At 37.9% G+C, this 26,845-nt stretch overlaps 1 long non-coding RNA gene across 1 annotated transcript; it reads right to left on the bottom strand.

Annotated features, from left to right (window-relative positions):
- Positions 1-6,634: 6,634 nt before the first annotated feature.
- Positions 6,635-26,522, bottom strand: LOC119253458 (uncharacterized). Its single transcript, XR_005127082.2, has 3 exons — positions 26,457-26,522; positions 17,238-17,293; positions 6,635-7,001 (listed from the first exon to the last, which is right to left on the bottom strand). It is a non-coding gene; the product is annotated as an uncharacterized LOC119253458 (long non-coding RNA).
- Positions 26,523-26,845: the final 323 nt, after the last annotated feature.

Raw genomic sequence — 26,845 nt, 5'->3', positions numbered from 1 at the left:
TGCTGACACAAAAGAATGCTGTGGCTGGGAGATCTTATCAAGCCTTCCTGTGCCACAGTAACAGAGCTCCAGTTGTGTCTTGTAAGAATTGCTCATTGTTTCTTGGGGATGACTGACTCCTCTGGGTGGGATCTGATGGCATCTCACGGAGTGGAGGTAGGTGGTGCTGGGAGGTCAGCCAGTCATATGACCCAGCTCACTGGCTTTAGGGAAGTGAATAGGAGGGCACATTTCACCAGCTCTTTTGAATAGCTAAACATTTACAGTGCAACAATTAAACTGTACATATGCTGTTTACTTAGCAGTATCTTCCACTGTACAAGAACAAAAAACAGAAGTGGTGGTAGGGGTTTCTTTGCTGGTATAAGCTGGTTCTTCTCTTTTAATCATTAACCTAAAGCTGTTTGATTTTCATAAAACTAAAAAGAATAAAGGAGAGATATCTTTAGAAAAATAGTTTAATGATTAAGATCATCTCTGGAGAAATTAGATGCTAATTAGTAAAGATTTCAGCATTTTATGAATCATAAACCTCAAAAACATAGGAGGATGTGGATGAACCTCCTTTAAACCCATCACATTTATTTGAGTGTATGTTAATATCATTAGGTTAATTAAATTTGATCATTTCTAGATAATGTCTCCTTTGCTTAGAAGTTCATGGCTTCAAATTTGGACCTTTTTTAGCAGGGAAAATTGATGGTCACCTGCTTAGCTATGTGGAGAATAGAATTCAGATTTTCTTCTCTTTCCTGTTTTTCTTTCTCCAGATTTGCTGCAATACTAAGTACATATAACAAATATATCACTGGCATAAGACATGACAATGAATAAGGGCGAATCCAAGTTTCTGAAGAGACAAGCCTTGAGATTAACATTTTTAATGCCCCTCTCTCATGTTCTCTATGCAGTACTTTCTGAATTGCTTTTTGACCTAATAACTGACCCATATTCAGTGATATCAACAAAAGACCAGTTATTCTATACAAGATTCTCTGTATAAATTTCTGAGAATCAAGATATTACCAGACCACCTTGTCTGTTTTTATATATTTATTATTGAAATAATGAATTTGTATAATCAATTATCTATATATTATTTTCATCAGTGAACTATGAGCATCTTGAAGAAGGACCTGAGTCATAATCATCTTCCTGTCTCCACTGCAAAGTACAATGTCTTGTACATATTAGTTATTACAAAGTATTTATCAGATGAATGCATACATGATGGATGAATGGTTGAGCGGATGGATGCAGGCACGGATGAGTGAACAGGTAGGTGGAAGACTGGCTGACTATGTTTCAGTAACTAGTGCTTGCAAATGGGGATTTGATTCAAGTTGTCTATATAATTCTTGGCATGACTATGCATGCAAATTTTCTAGGTTTTTATTATCCCATTCTTAGATGCATTGAATGGGGAGATTTTCATAATCACATAATTCATCTCTGTTAGTTTGCAACTGAGGAAATGATATTCAGATATAATCTGATTTTCCCAATTCCCACAGCTAATAAATAACTACCAAATCTAGGTTAAAATCCAAATTTCTTGATTTTCAATCAAATGCCCACTACATTATGTTGCTTTCCATGACTCATGTTTGGAGGCTTTCACGGACCCTGTGGAATACTCTGCCACTCCTGGTTTATCTGGGCATAGTGAGAGAAAACTGGGCCAGAGCAAAACAAGGTAGAAGTATCCACTCTGGGGCTGCTGAATTTACATGTTGACGGTGCTGAAGAAAAGAAGAGTAAGAATGACTCATCTTTATTCAGACTGATGTTATTTCATGTCTCTCAGAAGATGCCGCACTCAAAATTTAGGGGTTGGTGACCCATCCCCTCCCTGGTTTCTTAGATAACCTCCGGAGATGGCACCATCCAGTCCTCTTCACTGGCCAAAATTTCTGTTTTGCAGTGACCAACCTTTGAATGTTCTCTCCTAAAAGCTTAAGCCTCACCAGTTAACAGGGAGTCTGAAGTGATGATGTTATCCCTTGATTCTCCTGCTACCAAGAAATGCTGTTAACATATCTGACTGCCTGGATTTCTGCTTCTCTGAATTAGGCCCAGGCACATATACCTAAATGCCTGTGATGGATCCATACTTAAAGAAAATGCTATTCATGAAGAATTTATCCTTTTAGGTTAAACTACTTTAGAATGAACACATAACAACATACATGAATCTCAGAATAAATTTATGCTGTGTAATAGAAAATGGTAAGTAATCTAGTGTAAGAGGAAGCACATCAGTAATTATCTCGAGAGCATAGGAAGGAAAGTCAGGACAGGAGGTGTTAGAAGCATAACAAACTTTTGTAGGTGACAAATTTGTTCAGTCTGGATTACAGTGATGGTTTCATTGTTGTCATTTATGTCAAAACTTATCAAATTATACAACTTAATATGCACAATTATTGTATGACAGTTATACCTAAATAGAGCTGAGATTTTTTTTTTTTTTAAAGAATGTAAACTTTAGGAGCATCCCTGGTGGTGCAAGGGGTTGTCTCAGCACTATGAAGCAATCCGCAGGCACTGCAGCACGAGTTCGATCCCCGGCCGGGGAGCTACCCACATAACAAGGCAGACCTCTCATGTTTCTCCCACTGCTCCCCCCAGCAGTGTACCTCAGTGGATCCACTGGAGTTCTGCTCCACACGCTATCTCTGGTGAATTCTCTCACCCTCCTGCACCTCTGGCCTGACCCCCCAGCTCTTGCATGCATAAATAAATCAATCTTTTTTTTAAAAAAAAGAATGTAGCCTTTTAAAATTCAACCAAAATACTGTATCCATCAAGGTTAAATGACAGAGGCAGAAACACTAGGATATATACATATATATGTTGAATGACGTATATCTATATAGTTGACACATAACTATATGCCATATAGTTACAGAGATTTAACCATTCATAACTGTGGTTCTAGGAGGCTGTTGTCTTCACATCTATTGCTAGAGCAATTGAAGTTCAAGAACAGGTGATCAGGAAAGCAAGATGGATGTGAAATGGGGAAGAGCCAGAACAAGCTGGAACCCATGGACAGGAGCTATAACTTACAAGGACAGACTGAAACTCATATTAATTTTTAACCTCCCTGACTTTGATTTCATGGATTTTCTGCAGAAGCAGGGCCCTTCATCAGAAAACTGGCCTAGAATCTGTGGACAAGGAGGATTCAGGGGAATCTGAAGCAGTTACAAGACCAGAGGCTGCCTCATTCAGAAGGTGATACTGCAGAGAAAAGTCAACATGTGTAAACTATAAAATGGCTGCTGTTTACTTCCTTGTCCAAACTTTGCACAAGAATCTCTCTTGTGAACCACCTTAATGAGAAATACTCATCAAAGGGAATTCTGAAGATGTAATTCAACCTACTCAAGTCCACTAATCACAAAGCCACTCCTTGATGACTTGGCATGGATACACATCTCCTTAAATCATAATTAATCTCCAAATAAAGTAATAACAGTCATGTCTCCACCTAACACAACATATCTACCAAGAACAACCCAAACACACTAATCTTTTCCCCAGAAGAGAGTCAAAAATTACTTTTTTTGATGGAGTGGTGTTCACTCTTTCATTAGTATGATTCTCTTTGATTCACACTTCCCCATTGCTGTCCTTTAATTTACATAATGAGATATTAAGTTACCTGCTATTAATACATCTTACATTAGCAGATAAGGGATGTGAAAAATGACAAATGCAGAAATAATTGCTTATATATTTTGCATTTATGTACACATGTATACACACATGTAGATATAGTCATATCATAATAAGAAAGAAATATAACTATTACAGTATTTGTATCTGCAACTGATCATATTGTCTTAGCTAGTATTTATAGCTCCTTTCTTCCACTATTAATTCCATGATCCTTTGTTCTGAACAAACACTTAAACTAGTTGTGTATCTTTGTCTGAGGGGGTAAGCCAAAGTGTCATTCCTTAAATGTGTGAACTTTTAGCAGTCCTGCTAATTGAGTTGACATAGCTTTCTACTACTCTTAATCATCATATATGGGAATAGTAAAAGGCAACTTAGAGGATCTTCAGCATTAGATACATAGTACTCTAACTTCTCCTTATAGAAGTAGCCCAGTTATAATCACCCTCTTCTCTGCCTGTTGATTCAGTGGCGCAAGTCAGAGCATCCTTATCTGTCACTGACATTTCAAGCATCACTGGATTTTCTAGGTTATGTGGTCCACATGGTAAAACTACTTGTGTAATATCTGGACTTCCTGCAGAGCTTCATTTTATTCTGGATCCCATTCATAATTGACTACTTTTTTGAATCACTCAGAAAATGGGTGAGAAAGGGTACCTCCGCATGTCCTGGAGTGGAAACGTAGTCCATTCACTAAGGTTGCTGGGCCCTGATTTTCTTTATGGGATTTATTTCCCACCTTCTGTCATGTAAATGCTTTACCACTGTGTCTGGAGAAGTTGCTGCTTTTTGCTTGCCAGGTACAAGAATCAGGGACACTGAAAGTGGATCCAGTCCTTGTAAGCCCCCACTGCCTCCCACCAATGAGGTGAGTCAGCAGATCAGCAAGAGCGTCAGGGAGCCAGAATGCAGCTGCTGCTTCACTTCTACTTCATATTTCCCGTCAGGATCTCATTTATAAGCCACCTAAACCAGAAACCTAAAGAAGCAGGAATCTGGGGGAAATGTAGTTCATCCCAAACAAATTGACACATTACAAAGCTACCCAAATACAACTACAGGAGATTATTAGAGCAGGCTATTTTAGGGTGGAGAATATAGTAAAAATAAGTAGATATCTATTCTGGCATGGGCTTCTTTGCTAAAGAATCCTGATAAATGACATTTTGATTCAATAGAATGTTTGTGTGTGTGTGTGTGTGTGTGTGTGTGTGTGTGTGTGTGTGTGTTGTTCCTGGGGAGATTTTCAAAAAAACTGCTTCCAGAAACACATAGTATCTTTTAATAAATAAATGCTTAACAGTGTGAAAATATATATTCACAGTTTGAGTATATTTATCAATTGCTTTTCCAGAGAGACTAAAATTTGTTTAGGTTTGAGTGTTTTTTTTAATGTTTATTCTTCAAAGAATCAGAATTTGTTTTTAAGTTAAAAAGTGTGCTGCAGGTGAATGAGACTGTGATCTGTTTTTTCATTGTAATGACAAGAATACCTCAGAATTTGCTCTCCAGGCTGCCGGAGTGTTGCTCGTTGGGGGCTGATAAAGTACCATGACAGTTTCAGAACTCATTGATCCAGAAAGGAGAGCATCCCACTGTGGGCCTGTTCCCATGTAGTGACACTTTTTCTTGTTTCTCCAGTTTATTGTCTAAGAGAGGACAGACATCAGCTATGGTCTCTTACTAGATGAATCTATGAGTTTCTCTTAGAAAATAAAAGACTTAATGTAAAAGGATCAGTCTGTGTTCAGGAGTGTGTATATGTGAGTGTGTGTCAATTTAATAAGCTCTGAAGTGACTGAAAGGACAGAATTCACACAGAGAGCAGCTAAGGGAAGAAAAGCTGAAGGGGAAGATGGTTTTCAAATAGACCTTTCTTTATCTCAAACAAATTTATGATATCCTGACAAAGACTTCTGTCCACCCAACAATGCCTAGATTTCTGTAAACTCTCATCGAAGAATAACAACCATCAACACCTGTCTCTAACACAGGAGTCAGGAAGACCATAAGTAGGAAAGGGACTTAAGTGTACAATGCTACCATTTGGTGGCAAAATTGGTCCTTTCAGTTAATTTGCTGAGTCTATAAAGTGTTTATTCTTAAGGAAAATAATTTATTTTTCAGATAAGAAACACCAATAAAAGTTATATAAGGACTAATGGAGATCATTAATATCATATAACATGAATTCCCTAGCAGGAAATATGTTGTTTAGAGTCTTATTTATGTATCTCTCAGGAAAGAAAACCCTATGATCACCGGTGGTTAAGAGGATATATCTGTTTGACCACATTTCTGTGGTAGAAAGGTGACAAATATACAAGAAAACACAATATCCACCCCTTCTCACTTTCAGTGAATTACTCAGTTAAAAATACTGAGTGTGCACTGTGTGTGTGCTAAGAGCAATAGTAAGCACTGAGGGTCTAGCAGCAAATGAATTATTCCTCCTCTTCTTTGGAGCTTATACTCTCATGTTGTACACTTGATTCTGTGCACATATGGTTTTTTTGACATGTTATTGGTTGACTAATCATCTAACAAGTATAAGTGAATCATTGACTCAGTAAGCAAAAGTCATGTTTATTTTTCATACAGACATTTGGCAAATATTTGGTCCTATCCCAAAAGAACTGTGATTTCCCACCCACCAGCACCATTTTGGTCCTTGGATCTTTAAAATCTCAAATAAGTTGATTCTGAGGCTTACAGTGTGTTAGGATCACAATGAACTGAAATCCCGAACCACCCAACAAAGGAGGGAGAACACAGACCGGAATGGAAAAAATTATGGAAATTTCCACCCATAGACTAGACACACCCTCATGAAAACAAAGCTTCTGGGCTAAGATTATATTTTATAAAAATGTGATAAAACCCTTGATAAGCTCTGAGAGGATAAGCGACAGCTTTTTTATTATTATTTTTTTTGATACTCCATCAAAAGTCAGTACCACATGCTGAGCAGTTGACGGGAAAAGCCTTTCGTCATATCTCTTTCCAAATGTCTATTTCCTTTCTGGAGTCCCAGAAGTTTGAGCTGCTGTCAAAATCAAGTGACTGTGCTTGCAGCTCTCTGATCCTGCCTTCATCCTTGTCCTAACCACTTTTGTCTGCCGCGCTAACTGGCCAGTTGCTGCCAGGCATGCTTTTCTCAGTCCAGCTCTGCAGTTTGCTCTGTGTCATTCTGGAGAGGCAGATGCAAGTCCCTTGAGAGCTGTAATACTTGCAGTCAACTCCCAGCTCCCCTGAGAACACATCTTAATCATGAAGGTCTTGGGTACTCCCGCAACATTCCTTGAACCTCTCTGTATAAAAAAAAAAAAAAAAAATCCTACATTCTTACGATCATGCCACTAAAACAAAATGGTTTAAGCTCTGTTGGATAAGATTGAATACTCAACAAATTTAAAAGGTGGTTTTATTAAATCAGGCTATGATTAAGCTGCCTCCTTCTTAAAATTCACTTGACCTACATTCTTTTGCATTTGACTTTCCACTGCCAAGCTCAGGACCAGCATATGTTTATTTACAGCCTGTGGTATCGGCTACCTTGGTGCTTTACAGCCTTCCAAGAACTTTCATGCAAAAAACAATCTCAGAGTCTCCTCAGATGATCCTGTGAGGTGTGTAGGCTGATGGATACTCTATCACCATTTCCCATCACAGGAAAGAAGAGTAAATATGTTCCATAGCATTCCCAAGGTCACCTGCACTTACTTCTGGAGGAACTACCTTCCACGTATGACCTGTAGCTAGAGGATTTGGGATCGTTTTTTCCCCATTCACCTCACCACTCTGTGAAGGAAAAGTGCATAATTTATTGAATTCAGCTTTTTTCCATTAAATACCTACAGAATTATAACTTTAGTTTGGTGGTCTCAAGAGCTACACTTGGTAAGTGACAACTTTTTCCATGTGTCCATCATTTTCTTTTTTCCTTCTCACTCTCATCAATTTCCTTCCTAAGCAGTATTCCCTGCCTAACATCCATGGCAGTCACAGCACCCTCTTCTCTCCTCCCCTGATAATCCCACCCTCTTATTTCTCTCTGTATTTTCTTTCTCTTTTTCTTTCCTTTTTCTTTTTTTTTTTTCTCACTAAATGAGTACTGAAAGCACCCCGTAACTGGGATATAGGAAAACTAACTTTGAAATGCTACAAGTTCATAAAGTCTTTACAGATCTCTTGTTCTATTTTTGAATTTTTGAAATTTTTCAATTTTATTTTTGAAATTGTTTCTCACAAAATAATGATTTTCTATAGGAGTCATGAACAGAAAAAGGAAAAAATGATTTCTGCTCTAATTAAAAGGAGTTTAAAGTTAAAAAAAATTTGAGCGCCAACTAATTTGTAGCTTTTATTTTAAGTTGTAGGCAAGGTAATCAAACCCAGCTCCTCTGCAAGTAGAATAATTAGTGATTTTACTATGTAATGATTTCCACTTATCTCACCAGTAAACCATTTTTAATGTGAAATGTAAAACTTTATGAAAGAACTCAGAATTTTAACCAGCTGGCCCTCTCTCTCCATTATTCATAACTAATGATTTTTCACATTAATGATATTTTCTTTAAGCCAAATTTAAAAGTCAGCAAAACAACCACAATGAAAGAGAGATGAGCTGGCCATCTTAGCACTAAACTTTTCTGGCTTTCTTTGTCAGGCTAAGTGATAGGTGATGGACTGTTTAAGTACTACCTGAAAATGTGCTCCATTTGGACACTTTATACGAAGGTTTTTTTCTAGAATGAAGTGCTGATTTAGCTCTAAGCCCATGGTTCTATAGATTTGTTTGCTCTGAATCTACTGCATAATTAGTAATCATCATTAATTGTTTCTACTTCTGTACTTTGATAACCAACAAAATTAGAGCAACTTATATTTTTAGCAAACTTTAATTACAAGTTTAATTTGATATTTACTTATCACTTTAAAAAGCAGCTTGCTGAACTGATTACACAAATCTAACCTGATGATCCTGAAGATAGAAATAAAACTTTCTGTCAGAAATAAATAAGATTTTCAAAAGAGTATCTGCTTCTCAGCAAAAAAAAAAAAAAAAAAAAAAAGAGAGAGATTGAGTGAGAAAGAGATACAAAATCAGGCCTCCAGGCTGCTCCTACTTTTAATGTGAAAATGAGTATTCGTGCAGGTTGGCTTTAGATTACCTATTGGAAAATGCATAGTATCACAGATGTATAATTTATGGAACTGATTGCTTTAAGCAGAAAAGCTTAAAAATGAGTTTTTGCAACTCACGTTGTTCTCATAAGGCAAACATATGCTAATTATTTGCAACTGAAACCTTCCCTGAAATATACAACAAAAAGGAAGAAAAACTTAAAGCAATGTTTGAGAAGTAAAATTTTCCAGCACTAACTGAAATATCTTCTTGTCTCTTTCTGCAGGAAAAGATCAGATGATTGAAACCTGCATTACGTTGGGAGACTAGAGCTATGGCCTTGAACTATTGTCTCTGGTGGGCTTGTGTGTGGACTTTCGGGGTGCTACAACAGGGTCTCCAGGCTTCCGGGGGTAGAAGGATGGGAGGATCCACAGGACTGGGAAATGTGTGTCAGGCTCCAGACCTGAAGGTGACGATAGTTTATTTCATTTGTGAAATTGACTTATTAACAGATTCAAGAACAAAAGTTTAAGAATGAGGATGAATATAGAATTATCATTGTCAGGCTTACATTATATCCCGAAGAGCTGGATTGTATGGGCCATGGCATATGTTGTCAGCAGTATGCAAGGAAATTTTCCCATGGAGGCCTTTGCAAAAAATGCCCTCTAATGGAATCTGAGACCTATTAGTAGGAAAATGCCTTGAATGTTCTTAACTGCTGGGGCTAGAGATGAGGGTGAGGTCAAAGGGAGAAGGGCAGTCTCGAAGTAACTAGAATCTCTCAATCACATACAGGAACTGGTGATTTGAAAAAACAAACCACCCAAAAGAGTACAGATAAATATAACCTAACCACAAATCAAGTAGAACCTGACAAGGTAAACTCTATATTCCTACAGGGACAAGGAGTTCCAAGGAGAGATAGGCAGACTTTTTAAATCTTCAAAGAGCAAAGTATCCTTCACCAGGATCTTATTTCCTGTTTTGTTGTTGTTGTTGTTCCTTGTTTTGTTTGTACTCATTTTAATGTCTTTTTTGGAAGACATAAATCATTTCAAATTTAAAAAGAAAGAAGATTAGCCATGATGACAAGAATGGATAACAAAATAGAACATTCTATAAATCTATTAACAATCAGTTACAAGTACCATCAACTTACATGAATCTCAAAAACACAATATTGAGGGAAAATAAGCTAGAAAAATATGTGTAATCTGATTCCTTCTACATAAACGTCAGAAGCAGGTAAATTTTGTTTCTAGGATTCTATACGATGGTCGTTAAACTGTAAAGCCTAGCAAAATAAAAATTCAGGTTATTGTTTTTTGAAAGAGGAGGGATAAGAGAGAGGAGATGGTATTAAGGAGGGTATGGTGTGTGTATGGTGGGGGGGGGTGGGTTGTCACAAATACTGGCCATGTTTTCTTTTTACTTATGCCAGTAGTGAGTGCCTGAGTGTTCATTTTATTATTAGTATTTAAACTGAATATAAATGTTATTATATATTCTTTTGAATGTATGACTTAAGATATGATTTTCTTTCCAAAGAGATGGATCAAATTTTATAATTTCATTTCAATTTTTGAAATTCCAACATTTCTGTCATCTGAAAGTATTTTTCACCCAGAGATGTCAAAGAAGAAACTCAAGATGTAGGGTTTCCAGACTCATTGACAATGCACATGAGAGACAAAAAATTAGAAAAATACAACCCCAGCTGAATGATTTTTAAAAGTTGACATCCACGTACACTGCCTGACACTCATGGTCTTTTAACCTATCTTTCTAAGCATATTTCCCAGAATCTTCCTATGTGGTCTCTTTCCTTGTTAAATATGATTCTCTGAGTGAGCCTTGCATTTTTCACCTTATGATCTGATTATCTCATTCAAGTGACCTGTGTTTCCCACTCTTTGAATGACTTTCCATCCAGGTTTGACCTCTTCTTGGAAATCACTGTGATAACCTCATAATCTCAGTCTGAAGTGCGCTGGCTTTTTCCCCAATGCTGGGAGCAGCTGCCTATTCTACTCTTCTGACAGTAGAGCTTGTGTGTGTGTAACGCCCGCATTTTCACCAAGACACTTTTCCCACCAGATGCACAGCTGGGCTGTCTTTCCTCACCTCCCTTTCAGATTGCTGCAGTCACCTGACTCAGTTCTACACAAAGGAATGCAGACACTAGGCACCATACCTTCTCCAGACCTGGTTCTAAAGCCTCCCACAAAATCTTCTCCACCCTCTTTTTTCTCCCATCAATGGTTGTTTACAAGAGACCCAGTGAAGGAGCACTGGGAAGCCTTAGGGAATTGTGGAGTCATCTCAGGGGCAGTAATCTTTTTATTGTCAAGGGTTAGATACTAAATATTTTAAGGCTTTCTAGACTACATAAGGCTTTTTTGTTGCTGCTTCTGCTACAACCCTTTAAAATTTCTTAGTTTCTAGAATGGGCTGGACTTGACCTGCAAGATGTAGTTTGCTGACTCCTCCATAAGGTGGAAATACCTTGCATTTTGAAAAGGTTATGGAGACCCCTCCCTTTAACTCCCACCTCCGGGATCCCACCCTCCCCTATCCCTCTGGCCTGAGTCACTTGGATTATCATGGCAACATTTTTCCCACTGTGTTTAACTTCCTCTTACCAACAGTTCTGGGACCTTCTATAGTCAAATATTGTAAAGAGGAAAACTACATTTGGTGAATTTGAACCAAGAAGAATTTCAACTTAAAGAAACAAGTGTCTGGGCCTCCCTGGTGGCACTGGCGGTTGAGCGCCGCACTGTGAAGCTGTCCGTAGCCTCTGCAGTGCCGGTTCGATCCCCGCCCGCCTCAGAGCAACCCACATGGCAAGCAGACCTCTCCTGTCCTGCCCGCTGCTCCCCTCAGCAGTGTATTTTGTTAGTCTGCCTGTTATGTTCCCCGCTCTGTCTCTGGTGAATCCTCTTACTCTCCTGCACATCTGGCCTGTACCCCAGTTCTTGTATAAATAAATAAATCTTTAAAAAAAAAATAGAAAGGAGGGTCTATTCACCCCAACGAGTTTTCTTTACTAGAAGTTTGTTCATAGTAGGAAAAGCTCATTTGCACTCTCCAGTGCCTAGTCTTTGTCCAAGAAAACCTCACAATCAAACCAAACTGCCCAAGTCTCAGTGACTTGTTTTGGGTTCAGAGCTTTAAAATCGAGAAGAAATTCCCATGTAGGAGGGAGGATGAAGAGTCTGGAAGAGGAAACACAGAAAGAAGATATGTGCTTCGCCACATAAATTAGATCTTTGAAGCGTATGGAAACTTCAGGTGTGTCTGAGTCATAATATTAATGTTTTCCCTAGGACCCACAACCTTCCTTCTCTTTTCCACACCTGTGAAGTTCCAGTTCCCTCTGTATTCTGGGTCTCTCTGAGGCCTGGAACTCACTGGACTCGACATGCCCAGGCAGTCTTCCATTGCAAGTCAGTAGAATAATAAAAGTCTACAAGAAGAAAACGCCCCACCTCAGCCTAATGGAGCATCTTGCCAGGATACTGCCATTCTCGTGTGAAGAAAGCTCTCCTTCACCTCTATCAGCAAGTTCCCCCTAAAACAGCAGATTGCATTTGTTTTGATACCTGAGTAAGTTGCTATTTCCTTTCTTCTTCTGACATTTCTTTTGTTCCTTGAAGCTGCAAAGTATCTCAAGGGCAAGTTTTTATTCCTACAAAATATTCATTCTTCACTTACTTACTTATGTGCAAAACTTGAAATGCACAAAAGAAACACAAATACCAGCAAAAAAACTCCTGTATGTGTTTATGTAATACACCTCTAGAACCAACAGACTGAGGTGTCTATTTGCTTGTGATATGAAAGGTAGAAGAGACAAGAGATAACATTCTAGAATTGGGTTAGAAAAAGATCAAAGCTCCTCTATATTTTGGATTCCTCTTACTATCTCTGAAATCATAGTCACAATTATCTTCTCACTGGAGTAGGCCCTAGACTAGACCAGACCTTTATAAAATATTCAATAACTCATCTGTTAACTCTTTCAGGGGACCAGCATTTTCACTCAGAACTCTGGAAAATGTCATGTAGGTCTTTAAGAAACACCACAAAACCCAACCGAATAAAAACTGACCTGCTCTCTAGTCAAGCCTTCATGGTACCTGTTCCCTGGGCTAGGACACCTAGTGACGCACACCGAATCTAAGGTCTCCTGAACTCACAGGTGAGGGTGGTACAGGGTTGTGAGAATGAGAACTGGCTTTTGTCATGCCATAAATGAAAGAATGCTGGGCTTGACTTGGCACTTAATCTCCCAATGTCATTCTTCGAATGTAATTATTTCAAATATAACTCAATAAAAAAGAACCTTCCTGTAAGTTTTTTGAAATATTTATTTCACAGCAAGGTCTTTGCTTACTTCATTGACTTTCAAGGGTTTGTAACATGATATTTCCCTCCAAATAATGGGTGAAAGTATGAGTCATTTTAAATGTTGAGAATCTTAACAGAGATCTTTGGCCTTGTTAATTTTTGAGAAAATACATAGAAAGTGACTGCAAAACAATAATATTCTTAGAAAGCTTCTCATTCAAGATCCTATGGGTCAGTTTGGAGGTTATTCTGGGATCGAGAGATACATGTTCTCTCTCCGAATCACAGGTTCTGAAATGTTAGTTTGCAAGTTCTTGGTCTTTTTCTAAAAATTGACAAGCATATGGAAAAGTTAATAATTCAGTGAGTAAAATATGCTATGTCTGCAAACAACAGATATGAAAAAAATGTGCCCTATTTTTACTGTGAATCTTCCTGAGTGTGTTAAAAATGCAAACCCAAATTTGACATAGAAAAGGTGCAAAATATTTTGGTTTTTAAATCTCTCTGCAGTTTTGCATTGCCATATCATGTTTTCATTTTCCTTGGGATGAAGCAACTTAGAGGCCAATTTTGGATCACTCTTCCTATGCGATAGGATGTAGCAATAAAATAAAAATGGAAAAGAATTCATAAAAAAGCAGCTACTGTGAAATGCAGCTATGTTTTATCAAAGTGACTAAGTCTACATTACTTCTGATTTGATTTACAGATAAATTTTAGGGTGATTATCTTATAAATGATACCAATGTTTTAGATCTGATACCTTTTAAGGAGATATGAGGAGGAATTATTCAGTCATTAATAATTTCTCCAATTCTTTGCAATGATATTCAGAAAGTACCTGTCAAGCTACAAAAGTAATCTCATAATTCATAAAACAATATACTACCTTCAAATGAAAGTTGAATGCTTTTTTTTTAAAGAGCATGACATTCTCATATTATGTTTCTACTGTACCTATCTGTACAGAAAATTACCTATAAGAAACCCAAGTTTAGGCAGATAAATTGTAAATTAATATGTAAAGTCAGAACAAAAGAAACCTTCTGTATTGACATATTTTGCTATGAGAAGGAACAGGCTATTTTCCCCTGTGGCCTCAGTTTCCTTTGCCTGGAATCTTCTTTTCTCCAACTTTGTATGCCTCCTTTTTGTTTTAAGAGCTCAGCTTAAATGTCACTCTACGGTAATATGTCTGACCCAATCCAAGTAGGTGCCCTATTACATAATTGTCTACATAGTGTTTATCACTGACATTCTTGGATTTTGATTTTTGTGTCAATCTGCTTGCAGTGGGGGCACAGGGTCTTTGTTGTATTCTTGCTATAACTCCAGCATCTAGAATAAGATGCTTAGTCCAAAAAGACTGGCATCCTAGAAAAGAGAGAGACACATAAAGTGAAGAAACACACATGGAGACAATGGTTAGGGAAAGACAGGCAGAGGTTGGAACTATGCTTCCACAAGCCAAGGGGTGCTTGGGACCACACAGGAAGCTGGAAGAGCCAACGATCTTCCTCTATAGAGATCTTGAAACGTGGCTGGCACTGCCAACACCTTAATTCTCTTTTCAGATGCTTAGGGCTCACAGTCCACCCCCTCAAACAGTAGTCAAATACCTGCCTTAAAATTAAACTGAAGAATAAGATTTTGGTAATTAAAAACCTGCCAAATAGAGGCCTCCCTGGTAGTGCAAGGGGTTAAGCACAGCACTATGAATTAATCCGCAGCCTCTGCAGCATGAGCTCTATCCCTGGTTTGCCAGGGAGCAACTCACGTGGCGCAGCAGACCACTCCTGACTCGCCCGCTGCTCCCCTCAGCAGTGTACTTTGGTCAGTCTGCCTGCTCTGTTCCCTCCTTTGTCTCTGGCGAATCCTCTCACTGCTACCCCCACCCCCCGCACCTCTGCCCTATACCCAGTTCTTGCATGCATAAATAAATAAATCTTAAAAAAAAAAAAACCTGCCAAATAGCAAATGAACTGAAAATTCTAATTAGCAAACAATGCTAATTCACGTTTTTACAGTAACAGGAACATAATTTTGTGGCACTGCTTGGAATCTGATACTAAACTAAAGCCAATTCTAGTTTTAAAATGAAACTTTCATAACACTTCCAGTGGGCAGATTCAATGACAGGATGAATCAGTGTCAAAATGATGAAGAAAAGGTTCTGGGTATTAATTCCCAAGGTGTGCATGAGCAAAATGGTAATAGCTCAGAAACAAAATTCAAAATTTATGCATTATAAAAAAATATTTTTAGTGATGGCTTTTCTGGAATCATTTGAAAAACAATCATATGTGTATCTCTGTATATGTGTGTGTATGTGTATATATGAAACTGTTAGCTTCTGGGAACTGAAAAATTTTAATCTGAGATCCTTTGTAAAGCTGCTACAGCAGGTCCTTCCATTTATGCTGAATATTGCTTTAAAATCAGTGGTAAGCATCTTTCATTTATTTTTTTTAAAGATTTATTTATTTATGCATATAAGAGCTGGGGTACAGGCCAGAGGTGCGGGGTTGGGGGAAGTGAGAGGATTCACCAGAGACAGAGTGGAGAGCAGAACAGGCAAACTGACTGAAATACACTGCTGAGGGGAGCAGCAGGTGAGACAGGAGAGGTCTGCTGCACCATGTGGGTAGCTCCCTGGCGGGCTGGGGATCGAACTCATGCTGCAGAGGCTGAGGAGAGCGTCATAGTGCTGTGCTAACCCCTTGTGCTACCAGGGAGGCCCCCTTCATTTATTTTTTGGTGCTATAAAAGCAATGTCTTTTTGGTAGGCATACTGTCCTAGAATTGCCACTTCTGTCTGTCTGTCTCATCTGAACACAATAGGTTGCATTAAGCAAAAAGAAACAAATAGATATACTGGAAACAAAGAGAAACATTGCCGGGAGTCAAGTGCAGGGTCTGAGAGCCTTTCCGGTTTCATAGGAAGCCTCCCATCATAGCCTGCATCCACTCTGTCTAGCACAGTGTCTCCTAACTTCCTGGAATAAAACCAAACTAAGCAAGACAATAAAAATGACTTTTTGTGTGTGTGTTTTGGAATTCCAAACTCTTTTTACTGGAATTCTAAATCTTTCAACCCTTCTGACTATTCTGGCTTTTTTTAATGACTTATTTTAATGTAATGCTTCTATATACATTCCACATAAATTATTTAAATGTTACTTTGAATTTCTGCTAACATGTGTCAAGGATGACATAATGGTTTATTTTTCAATTTAACTAATTTTTGTTTTTATTTCTATGGTTGGCATGAACAAAACTCATTTTCCTTTAAATACTGAGTTTGAGATGTAGGTAAATCATAGAGAAGTGAGTAATATAAAAACAATCCTTATTTCATTCTGTGAATTTACCATTCTTGCCCTCTAAGTGGATGTTTTGACACAAAGTTTTCCATATCTGATTCATTAAGTTTCAACTTTGCCTCTGTAAAAAAACATCCCATATAGAGATAGAATTATATTTTATCACCACCATCATCTACAACCACATCAATATGTCCACTTTTTAATTTATAGAAATTCTGGCATTATTGGCAAGAAGTCAGGCATGCATGGATTGTTTTAATGAGAGTAACTGGTTCAGTTCTAGATGAATTTTAGGGGACCATGAGAAGACTCGTGTGGCATAATCTTCCATATCACATAGGTACTGATGTATGGAGAAATTCATGAAAACCTCAGCTGTTCAAACAAAGTCCAGAGTGTCCCTTTGAAGGTGACCTTGGGACTGAGCAGCCATGAGTAAAGGGTGCCCAGAAGAAAGAGACAAAATAGCTGAGGGAGGGGAGAGATGAGTGGGAATGTATATGCAATGGAGAGAGATTGAAGTAGTAAATAACACCAATTTTTTAAATCGAAACAAACGATTATGGGAAGCCAATGTGAAACTTTCAACCTAGGACAGAAATCTTTTAAAATTATTTTTTGCTTGGAGCAAGCATTCATAAAAAGACATACCATATTCAGCCTTGGTGAAACATTTCAGATTTACCTCATGCACTCTTTCTTATGATAGTAAGATAATAAAAGTGATTTACCACGGCACTAGAATCCATATTTTCTGACTGCCAGGCCTCATTTCTGATTCATAGCTCTTGGAAAAAAGAGGAAATGCAGAATTAACCTCTACTGAATTTCATACATGGGCTCGCATAGTAACAGTCGCAGCCATTGTTACCGTAACAAGCAGTGGTTAAGGGTTAGGTTCCCAGCCAGACTTCCTCAGTGGGAAAATGGTTACACCCCTTACTACCTGTGTGACCTTGGACAGGTCACTGAAGTTTCTTGCATAAGATGATCATAAATGAACCTTCCTCATTGAATAAGACCAAGTGAGATCACCCTTACAATAGTGTACAGTGCTTGGCACACACGTGGGCTCAATGAGTATTAAATTACAAAAGGGAGAAAAACCTTTGCATGTGGTAGGGGTAGGAAAGATGAAGTAGGAGTAGTTTTGTGTCTATTTTACAGGCAAGAGATGTCAGAGTTGAGTAAAATAGTCATTTGCCGTCAAGTCACCAAATCTGAATGTGAAGTCTATGTTCAAACCCCAAGTCCAGGCTGAATCAGCTACACCACGGTGTTGGGAAGAACAAGCAGGGCCCTCTCCTTTGAGAACTGACAGCTGTGCTCATGCTGAGTTCTGAAAGCCTTCCGGCAGCATCCCAGCCGTTCTAGAAATCTGTGAAGCTCTGAACTAGGTGCTGCCCAGGTGGCAGAAGTCAATGAGAATATTTAGGTGATAGTGAAAATACACTTGAGGCAGAAGAACAGAGTATAACCTTGGCTTCATTAACTAAACACCAATCCCTTCTCAAGGACTGGTGCTATGTAACTGACTCACTCCAGGTCCAACACCGTAAGAACTCACTGTGTCAGCTCTGCCAGTAACTTGACCTTGAGCAGTTACTTCCTTGTCAGGGCTGAATTAGGACAGATCCTCAGTCCACAGACCTGAGCCACCAAGATTCTTAAATATCTATTTTCATACAAACTTCTTGCTACAGTAAAACTTATATTAGAAAAATATATATACAAATCATTCAATTTCAGCTCAATTAATTGACACAAAGTGAACACAGTCTCAACTCCAGTAATCTAGCAATCCAGCCCAGAAGACATTCCCACAATGTCTGCTAGTCACCACTCTCCACTATGTTCTGACTTCTACCGTCTTAGCTTACTTGTGCCTATTTTTCAAATTTGCATAAATGAATCATACAATGTGTGTCCTTTTGTATCTGGCTTTTTTCACTCAATTTGTAGAACTCATCTATGTTATTGCATGTAGCTATAGTTTGTTCATTTTCCTATACAATAGAGTATCGACCTCCTGTTTTGTAAATAAAGTTTTACTGGAGCATAGCCAGGCTAATTTGTTTCTGTATTGTCTACAGCTGCTTTCACAATAAGCGGTAGCATTTATTGCAACAGAGACTATGTGAGTGCCAAACCTGAAAAGATTTACTAACGGGCACTTTACAGGAAAAGAAATTGTTGATCCCCGCTCTGTAGTATCCTTTCCTGCATATACCAACATTTCTTTTTTTAAGGATTCATTTATTTATGCATACAAGAGCTGGGATGCAGGCCAGAGGTGTGGGGGGGTGAGAGGATTCACCAGAGACAGAATGGGGAATAGAACAGGCAGAGTGACTGAAGTACACTGCTGAGGGGAGCAGCCAGCGAGTAAGGAGAAGTCTGCCATGCCATGTGGGTAGCTCCCTGACCAGGGATCGAACTCAGGCTGCGGTGGCTGCGGATAGCTTCATAGGTTGTGTCTTAACCCCTTGTGCCACCAGGGAGGCCCACATTTCTTTATCCATTCTGTTTTGGATGAACATTTGGATGCTTTCTAGTTTTGAGTTATTACAAATAGCATTGCCATGACTGTTCTTGGACTTGTCTTTGAGCCGCATGTACACTTTTCCATTAGATGTATGACATGTGTATTTTTTTTTTTTTTTTCAAAATCCCTGAGCGATTCTAATGTATAGCCAGCTTTGGAAACTTCTAGTTTAGAGATGTAATCTAATCCAAAATGTTTAAGGGCATTGTCCAAGGTTATGCAGAAATTAATGAGCAGAACTGTGACTGTCAGCTAAGCCTCTGTTTCCTGGAAGAGTTCTTTTCCACTGTGGTTCCTGTGGCCAGTTAGAAGGGTCTTTTCTTTTCTTTTTTTTTTTCTTTTTTTTGGTGGGACCCTCACCGGTGGCCGGGGATCGAACTGGCGCTGTAGAGGCTGCAGGCAGCCTGGCAACCCAGCGCTCAACCACTGCGCCACCAGAGGAGGCCCTAGAAGGGTCTTTTCTTATGCATTGTCCCTTACAAATATGATTATTTTCTTTCATATCTGGTTGTACATGTTCAAGAACAGGGAACTTGATGCCTTATGAGAATTTTAGGGAAGGAAATAATAGTACAAATTATTTAAATCAATCCCCTCATTTTATAAATTAGTAAATTGAAGCTTAGAGACACTAATATTTTTCCAAAAATAGACATTTTGAGGCTCGATTTTATCATCACCAAAATGAGTTTGAACCTGTCTATTTTGTCATTGCATTTGGTACAATTTCTGTCAATGAACTTACAAAGCAATACTATTCATGTTAAAGGTTAAACCTTACAGAAGTATCTAAAGTATCACAAATTATTTCTCCTCATTCCAACTGTATATCCTCTCCATGCTAGACAATTACTCTTAGTAATTTGCTTTTAAAGTCTCCTTATATAAATATACAAAACTTCATGTAACTGGTATGAATCTATACCTTCAATGAGAAAGATAGATAATTCAATTGTTTTTTAATTCAAATTAACTTCTAGTTTGAGGCTTTATTCCACCTGCATTAAGTGACCACACAATCTCAGTTGATTTCGAATGTCCTTTTCCCTGCAATTTTGCCCGCCTTTCAGGGGGTTCATGTAGTATTGAGAAATTGAGTGAGAGGTAGAACATAAGAAGCATCTGATTCTTGGTAACTATAGTGATGTGGAGATGTCTTCCACCCAGTGGGTAACACTGGTCCCCACAAATGCTTTAACCCCACTTGTCAGATCCTGTCAGGTGGTGTTGTGTCTGTGTCATGTCTGAGCCATGAAAAAACTCTACCAGTGTGTCTGATGCCCTTACCTGCCCCAGCTTACCCAGTTATTTCCTCTATGGACTCTTGCCAGCTCCCCTGACCTCTACCAGAAATAAAGGCTCTCCTCTGGCCTAGGATCTCTGTGTCTCACTGGAGTTTTCCACTTGTCCAGGCTCTATCTGTCACTTCTAGCATGTAACTGGTATGAATCTATACCTTCAATGAGAAAGATAGATAATTCAATTGTTTTTTAATTCAAATTAACTTCTAGTTTGAGGCTTTATTCCACCTGCGTTAAGTGACAACACAATCTCAGTTGATTTAGAATCAACTGAGCAGAGGAAATGTAAAGGGTTTTTTCTTCCATACTCACTGCAATACTCTCTCCACAAACTCACTGCAGCACTCACTGCTTCCCTTTCATCTCATCTCCTGTCTCTCCCCGAACCAGAGCATCTCCTCTCCAATCTCAATAAACATCCTTGCACATGTGTTTTATATGCTTGCATTTTTATTACCATCCAGTGTCGTTTCCAGTCAGATAGTGGGGTAATCCCTCTGTTCTCAAACCCTCAAATATTTACAAGTTTGACTTTTTGGAAACCAGTTGCTTGGAGGATTCCTTTGTCTGACTGTTCATACCCTGTTAGGAAAAATAATCCTAGAGCCACTTAGGCACTCGAGTGGCAGTAAGACTAGAAAGAAGTAAAATATGAACTACTGGAAGAGAAATCATGGGTAATATCTCAAATTATTATATTAGTAGAAACAAAGTCACATTTGTAGGGAAATTTTTTTTTTTCAAAATTAAAGTTATACACTATATAAGCCACAATTTGCATGTTTACAGTTAATATATCTTAGAAAAATAACTTCATACAAATATGCTTCATTCATTTAATGGTTTTATAGTACAAGTTTATTTTTTTCTCTTGTTGTGAGATATTAAAACTATGTCTAGCTTTCCTGATAGTAATAACCGATGTTTATTATGGTTTTAAAATGTACTAGACAATGTTTAAAGCACTTTGTATACACTATCTCATTTAATCTTTATAAAAGCTCCATGAAATAGATATTATTGTCGCCTTCTTTTTGCAGATGAAAAAATTGAAGCACATAGGGGCTAAATAGCTTACTGAATGTCAGAGTAAGTTATAAGATTTGAAGTCCAGTAGAATCTAGCTATAGAGGTCCTGCTCTTAACCATTAAACTCTCCCATCTCCCTCCTTTAATGCTATATACATTTTTTAAAAAAGATTTATTTATTTATACATACAAGAACTGGGGTACAGGCCAGAGTTGTGGGGGGTGAGAAGATTCACCAGAGACATAGTGGGGAACAGAACAGGCAGATAGACTGAAATACACTGCTAGGGGAGCAGCGGGCAAGTCAGGAGAGGTCTGCTGTGCCATGTGGGTAGCTCCTTGGCCGGAGATCTAACTCATGCTGCAGTGGCTGCAGCAAGCTTCATAGGTTGCGTCTTAACCCCTTGCACCACCAGGGAGGCCCTAATGCTGTATACATTTTTATGCACCTTATTTTTTGTGTACAATCCAGAACTGGGATTGTAGGTAAAGTATATTTGCTTTTTCATATTTTAACAAATACTGACAGCTACTTATGGACTGAAGCAATTACAGGACCATCCTTAGTGTTCAAGAGCATCAAATACCCCCAGCCCTGGATGGATGTCAGCACCTGTTTGAAATTATACCAAGCTGATAGGAACACTGCCCCTACCCAAATGATGTCCAGGTGTTTCAATTTTCACTTCCTGATTACTAATGTGGATGTCAAACATCTTATGTTTTTTGGCCCTTTACATTTCCTCTGCTGTGAATTGCCTGTTCACATCTGTCATTTTCTAATTAATTTGCAAGTATTCTTTGTGTTTTAGGGATATAAAAGGATTCTTCTGTCTAGGGATGGATGATTTGTTATGCTCCATACTACATTGAAGTTATACGGGTTGTTTTTTTTTAATTGACACTTCCTTTATTTCTCTATAAACTAGCTACATAATACTCTCTAGTGTGAATTTTTAAAAATTCAGTTAATTACTCTAGCTTTTCTATCTTGCTAAAGAAAGCTTTTCTCGGGGACTCCCTGGTGGCACAGGCGGTTGAGCACAGCACTGTGAAGCTGTCCGCAGCCGCTACAGTGCCTGTTCCATCCCCGCTGGCCTCGGAGCAACCCACATGGTGAGCAGACCTCTCCTGTCGCACCTGCTGCTCCCCTGAGCAGTGTGTTTCATCAGTCTGCCTGTTCTGTTCCCTGCTCTATCTCAGGTGAATCCTCCTACCCTCCCACACATCTGGCCTGTACCCCGGTTCTTGTATAAATGAAATAAATCTTAAAAAAAAAAGAAAACTTTCCTCATTCCATAATTACACAGTATTTTCCTAATTTTTCTTCTAATATCTTTATAGTTTTCCTTTTTTGTATATTTCTGGAATTTATTTTTGGATATAAAACAGGAGTTTGTGCTATTTTCTTGCTTATATATAGTCAATTATCCCAATTCAATTTATTATATACATTTTGCATTGTAGGTATAACATGAATTATGTATCTTTTCCTTTCCCAGTCCTTCTCAGATATCTTTTTAAACCCTATTTTTTCCCACTGATGTGTGTTTTAATCAGTACTGTTCAGTTGGTGGGAATGTAGACTGGCCCAGTCCCTAAGGATAACAGTATGGAGTTTTCTTGAAACATTAAAAATATATCTATTGTATTAACCAGCAATTCCATACCTAGAAATTGATCTGAATAATGCAAAACCCTAATTCAATGGGATATATGTACTCCTATGTTCACTGAGTACTATTTTCAATAGCCAAGTTATGGAAACAACCTAAGTGACCAATGACAAATGAGTGAATTAAGAAGATGTGGTATCTCCATACATGGAATACTACTCAGTGTTAAAAAAGGGTGAAATCTTGTCTTTTGCAACAAAATGGATGGAACTGGTGGGAGATATGCTAACCAAAATAAGAAAGAGAAAGATAAATACTAGATGATTTTACTCATTTGAAATATAAAGAAAGAAGACAAAGGAACAGACAAGATTAAGCCAAAACACACCCTGGAAATCTGACCTTAGAATTGAGGCTACCAGAGTGGGGTGGTGGGAGGCAGGAAGCTAATGGGGGGAGGAGAGCAGTGGACTAAGGTGGAGGATTATGAGTTCTTTAGTGGTGAGTAATGTGTGATGACATACATCTGTAGACGTGTCAACTTGTATCCCTAAATCATATACAATATGGTAAACAATATTACCCCAATAAAAAATGATACAATTTTAAAAAATCTGTACAATTCTGTTTTGATTACAATAGTAAGTTTTGACATTTGCTAAAAGAAGTTCTCTCCCCTAATGAACTATAAGAGTTCATTAGGCATTTTTCTTTTTCATATATTTGATATCTCAGGGTGCTATCTTCTTATGAATTAGTTTTTGCATGGAGAAATGCAGCTGCTTTAGGGAAAAGAAACTTTTATGTCTTCAAAAACTTTTATTATCTGACATTCAGCTTTTGTCAAATAATATTATCAATTAATTAATCTTGAATTTGGATTCAGATTAGAATTAGCATTTTTATTCTACTTGAGCACTATCGAAAGTACAGATAACAGGAAAATTTGCCAATAAGAGAAAAAAGGTAGCTAATTTTGTAATTTTGTGACCAAAAAAGATCAATATCTTGTTTGAATGAAAACAATTAAGTCTTAACAATCAATTTAACTGAAAAATTAATATTTATCTTTGGTGCCTTCTCACCCTATTCCTCTCCATTTTTATCACTAATTTGCATCCAGATGTAATTTTAAAAAGTATAAAGATACAGATATCTTCATACATTTCTTATTCCAAGTTTCATTATGGATGTGAAGGGGAAACTTGGTCCTTTTAGCCAAAGTAGGCTTTCCTTGTAATTGTAGCTTCATAGACATATATCTCTAGATATAAAATCTTTGTTCAAGAAGTCCAAATAGAATCACTCTGCTTATAGTTTATTGTTAATATTTAACCTGGAATTGACACAATAATGACTTATGTGCTATAATATCCATGAAAACTTCCTACAAACTTTGAAAACTTTTTATTGGGGAAGAATTCTGGGTCAATATCCACCACAGTGGATTGTTGTCCTCATTTCCTTTGCATTTATTCTGGGTGGTGTTTGCAAGAGGACTAGGATCTATTTTGGTTGGGGACACTGTTCTCTTCCTAGGGGAGGAAGTGAGAGCACTGTGCTTTGTCTCCAGCTCCAAAGCTGTTAGACAGATCAGACAGGGCGCTCTGTCAGCCAGGCTCCAGGAAACCTTCTCTCTTCTGATGGAACAACTAAACAATTGTTACTATTTACAATGGGTCAAATGGAGAAGTATTCTTAGAACAATAAGAAAAGGGAAAGTCGGCAACCAGGCAGGAAAGAAGGCTTTCAAGCAACATCAAACTCAGAGAATGTGAATGTCTTTTAAATGTAAACATCTTACTATAGCACTTCTCCAAATAACAATATAATGAGTCCTTGCCATGCGCCAGGGTGCTGACATACACTGTTATCTCTAATCCCATAACTACACCGCCAGACTAGTATTGTCCTAATCTGACATATGAAGAAATCCAGGCCCAAACCTCTGCATGACTGGTAAATGTAGAATTTAAATTCAAACTTGTATGATAGTTATTAATTAGATATATCAATGTTCTTACCTACCTTTTTTACTAATTACAAAAATAGGTGAAAATTTTATAGTTCTCAGTAAGTGAATATGATATACTTATATAATATACTTACAAGGCGTCATTGAGGGCTCTATCAATAATCTGAATTATGTCCTTTTACTTTTGAGATTCTCTAAATAAAACAGAGGCAATTGGAACCTGAAAAAACTTGCTAAATGCTGTGTGTGATAGAATAACAACCTCCTTTGTCACATACATAATATTCCCCTTTCATCACTATTTTCTCCTTATAGTTACTTTACATCTGGGGACAACTATGTAGATTGAAAATCTAAACTAGCCATTATCTTTATTTTTACCACACTCTTGGGTTATCTGCTGTGTAAGTGTAATATATGCATCTGAAAAATAATCACATGTGGTTAAATACTTGGTCTTCTTTTCAGTAGGGTTTTCATGTTTAATTGAATGATTCCATTAAATGCCAAATCAATGAAGCAATTTTTTTAATCTTAATAATATGTCATTAGTAATAGGTGAGAGGAGATAATCATGGGTCTAAAAGTGAGTTGTCTGACGGTTATTTTTGGATATGTAGTAATATAGGACCACAAGTTACTTACTGACTTAAGGGTTATAATGCACTAGGAAGCATTACTAGTTTTCTAGTTGCTTCCGTGTATAATGACACAAATAATTTTAAATATTTTTGCTGTGTAGACTAAAGTATTAGTTATGTAGTGTCATTTGAAGTTCTACTTTTCATCTACCTAACACCACACCCCCTTTCAAGATTTCCTTGTCCCCCACTCTTGCAAGGTCTACCTGCCACCAGGGACACATACTATGTGGAGAGAAGGGGAACATCGTGCACCCACTGGCTCTTGTTATTCATATGTCAATGGGTGGTTAGCTATTTATTCTCCACCACAGAAAGCAAGATCTTGGGTAAACAAATCAGAAGACAAGAAGACAGGTATACTGTGAAATGAAGTGAGGATGGTAAGAGTGGGATGGCATGCACATGTAACTCTACTCAGGACTCTGAAAACAAGGAAGAGGATGGAACAGAATGGAGAAACAATAAGAAAGAAAGAACTAAAATAAAAATGCTTCCTTATCTTTTCCCCTAAGGTTCCTTGAAGTCTACATTATGTTAAAATGATGAATCTACAGGACACTTTAGATCCAGCATGGTTGCCATGTCAACAATCCTCTTCAAAGAAAAATTGTTATATACATAGCACATGTTAAGGAAGTTATTCTAGGAAATTCCTTTGGTAGAGATGGCCATGTTTTATTCCACACCAGTCTGCTACCCATGGTCAATTGGACCAGAGCATACTACCTAACTCAAAGGTAGTTGGTCTAGTCAGACAAATAGCTTATGAAGCAGTGTGTCACTGAAAGTATGACCATAGTTAGACCAATTCAATTCTATCTATTGAGACTGTGTACTCACGTTACTTAATAAAAATTAGCAAGATGGTGGCAGAAGAATATAAGTGAAGAGATGGAGAGGGAGACAAAGAATACTTGAGAGAAAGCAAGGTAATAATCCAAGCAGTAGAGTCATAAGGAATCTTGACTCACTTTCCAGAACATCAACCATTGTTTAGTCTTCATGGGAAGCTTTTGTTCTTTTGACTCCTGATTGTGAGGTTTCTTCTGGATTCTGGTTTAGATTCTAAACTTTAGAAGAAGAAAGGTGGTCAAGTCTTCTGTTTTTCTTATTTCCACAGGTGTCTTTCCACAAAGTATCATACCCAGGCTCCATCTCTTGAGGTAACTCGAGTAATTCTTTGTCTTGTAATGAGAGAAATCACATGAAAAATTTTCTAAAACATCTAA

This window comes from Talpa occidentalis, unplaced genomic scaffold, assembly GCF_014898055.3.
Source record: "Talpa occidentalis isolate TD23 unplaced genomic scaffold, MPIMG_talOcc4v2.1 talOcc4.2, whole genome shotgun sequence".
Lineage (NCBI taxonomy): Eukaryota > Metazoa > Chordata > Mammalia > Eulipotyphla > Talpidae > Talpa > Talpa occidentalis.
Note: the sequence above shows the minus strand (reverse complement) of the source record. Positions and strands in the feature narration are given on the sequence as shown.